Genomic DNA, 2,573 nt, shown 5'->3' on the forward strand with positions numbered 1-2,573 from the left:
TTTCGAGTGTGTCACCCTAAGGCTCAAACAAAAGGTTTGAATGCGTTGAATTATTTTTAAGTCTTGAGAAAACGTTATTGATTTCAGATTGTACTAAAGACTATGGATAAAGGTGAGTACTTCGAACTACCAAGCCAAACATCTTATGTTCGAAGCATTCAGAATGAGTGTAGGAAAACTCTAGTCTCATCCCTTCTTTATCGCTTAAGGCTCGTGACGTACGGTCCTAATCGCCATTTATTGTGTTTTTGATTTTGATTTGGAAAAGACCGCTTGACGTTGGATCAATGGTTTGTTTATTGAGTTTGATTTGAAAAGGCCGCTTGACGTTGGATCAAGGGTTTGATTATTAATTTTAAATGGGTGAACGATCCTATGCCTAAGGAGTAATTAATCAAGCAATAAAAGAAAGCGAGTAAATGCGTACATGAGAAAGGGAGGGGGTACATGTAAAGTACAAGGGAGTGTAGGAAATAAAATGTCTCATTGTCAGGTAGCCCAAGAGAAAGCTGTGTGTGTGCAATTGTGTCATAAACTAGAAAACGAGTAAAAGATTACAAGGTCTTCTTGACTCTTGAATGATCCTTCCACATTAGAGTCACATTTGTCCAAGGTCTCTTGCAAGGGTCCTAACAACCGTCTCTAAGTCCTTTGTCCAAAGTTCTCTCCATACTTGGGAAATTATCTTCTTTTTTGTATTTTTTAAAGTCTTGACCATCTTTAGATACCGAAGGATCAGGCATAGTGTCCAATCAAACCACTACTGCAGCCACGGGATGTATATCCCCTGCATTCATCTTCCTATGAAAAAAGTTCCCATTCAAAAGAAACGCAATGCAATACCTAAACGACTCTGCCGCGCCGGAGTTCATTGCCGACGGCGGCGGAGCTCCCACTAGACTCGCGCCTCCCTCTCCTAATCAGAATCAGAGCACCAAGGTCAACCAAACAAGATGAAATCCGCTCGCGATTCTAACTCTACACGCATCGAATACGAAAATAAGAAGTGAAACAACGCGACTCACCTAATCGAAACAGGTGCGGAACTCTTCGAACCACTCTCTTTCTCCTCTCTCTGTTTAACTTCAAATCACGGAGAAGCTAAGTGCACGGTGCAAGATTATTAACGCGATTGCTCTGAGTGAATCGAACGCGAAGATTGCGCTTTAAGCGATAACTTAGATTCTCAATTGATTTCCTCAATCTTCTTCTTATTCTGAGATTTCCAATTCTTGTTGTTTTTATGCAGATGGAACGGTGTGGAGTTATGCAGGTGGTGGCGGCGATGATGAGGGAGATAGAAGCGTCAAGGTTGAGAAAACGGTTATGGAGGTTGTGTGAGGAACGGTTATGGAGAAAAGCGATGACGGATGAAGAAGAGGAATTCTGAAAAGAAAAATGGCGAGAGCCAGTTTCATTGTTCATTCTTGTATTTGTAGCCTTTTAGAGATTAAATTTGGGTGGTGATTTCATTTGCCATTTCCGCTTGTGCAAGTCAGGTTTCCGTTTGCGATTTAATTTTCCGCTGCAACTCATGGCTTATCTTTGGGAGCTTTTGGAAGTAACTCGTTTGCAAGTTGCCGTTTACGTAGGCTTTTGGATTGTTATCTGCAACGGTTCTTATTGATGTTGGCTTGTGCTTGTTTTCGGTTAGTGGCTTATGCAGCATCTTGCGCGGCTTTGGTTGCAGCAGATTATTATGGATTTGATTTGTACTTGGAAGTGTTAGCTACAATTTTGGGATTGTGTTTGTACGCCGCACTTGGAAGTGTGGGCTTAAGTTTTCACAACGTGCGTTTTGCTCTGTAGGCTCTTGTTGTAGCAGCTTTTGCAGCCTGCATTTTTTGCTTTATTTGCACGGCTAGTTTGCGCTTTACTGCGTTTTGGCTTAGCAGTTGTTCAGCTGCTTCAACCCTTTTTCCATATGCGTTTCAAGTTGTACCGCTATTGTAACCGAAATTCCTGCGTTTCCATTCCTTATTATTTTCTTCTCCTTCTTTTTTTATTCAAACTTAATGGACTTATGAATTACTGTTAATTGAAGTAGAATTGAACATTGGAAGTGGTTTTGGTTATGGATAATGATTCGATATGAAAACTGGATATGGATTTGAACTAAAACGGGATATGGTTTTGGTTATGGATTATTAAATGGATCAAAATGGATTAATTTGGATATATAAAAAATTGGATTAGAGAATTGGTTTGGTTAATGGATAATGGATATGAATATAGGAAAACGGATATGATGAATGGTTATTGGATTTTTGATATAAAGTGGACAATTGAAAAAAATGGATTTAAGAAATTGATTTTTTGTTGGATAATGAGTTTAGAAGTGGGCTTAAGTATTAAAAAAAATGGGCTTAACTCTAATTTAAACAAAAATGGCCCATTAGAAAAAGAAAGGAAATTCTACAACGATTAAAATTCTGAAAATTAAATTGGAACTTCTAGAATTAACTTGAAATAAAAGATAATGAAACAATTTTCCAAACTAATTCTAATCTCAAAATCAATTCTAACTTCCACACATCAATTTGAACAAAAATTAATTTGAACTTCTCGAATTA

At 38.1% G+C, this 2,573-nt stretch overlaps 1 long non-coding RNA gene across 1 annotated transcript; it reads left to right on the forward strand.

Annotated features, from left to right (window-relative positions):
• Positions 1-522: 522 nt before the first annotated feature.
• On the forward strand, positions 523-2,056 carry LOC127091736 (uncharacterized). The gene is made up of 2 exons (XR_007791994.1): positions 523-1,038; positions 1,250-2,056. It is a non-coding gene; the product is annotated as an uncharacterized LOC127091736 (long non-coding RNA).
• Positions 2,057-2,573: the final 517 nt, after the last annotated feature.

Source organism: Lathyrus oleraceus, chromosome 6 (assembly GCF_024323335.1).
Source record: "Lathyrus oleraceus cultivar Zhongwan6 chromosome 6, CAAS_Psat_ZW6_1.0, whole genome shotgun sequence".
Classification (NCBI taxonomy): Eukaryota; Viridiplantae; Streptophyta; class Magnoliopsida; order Fabales; family Fabaceae; genus Lathyrus; species Lathyrus oleraceus.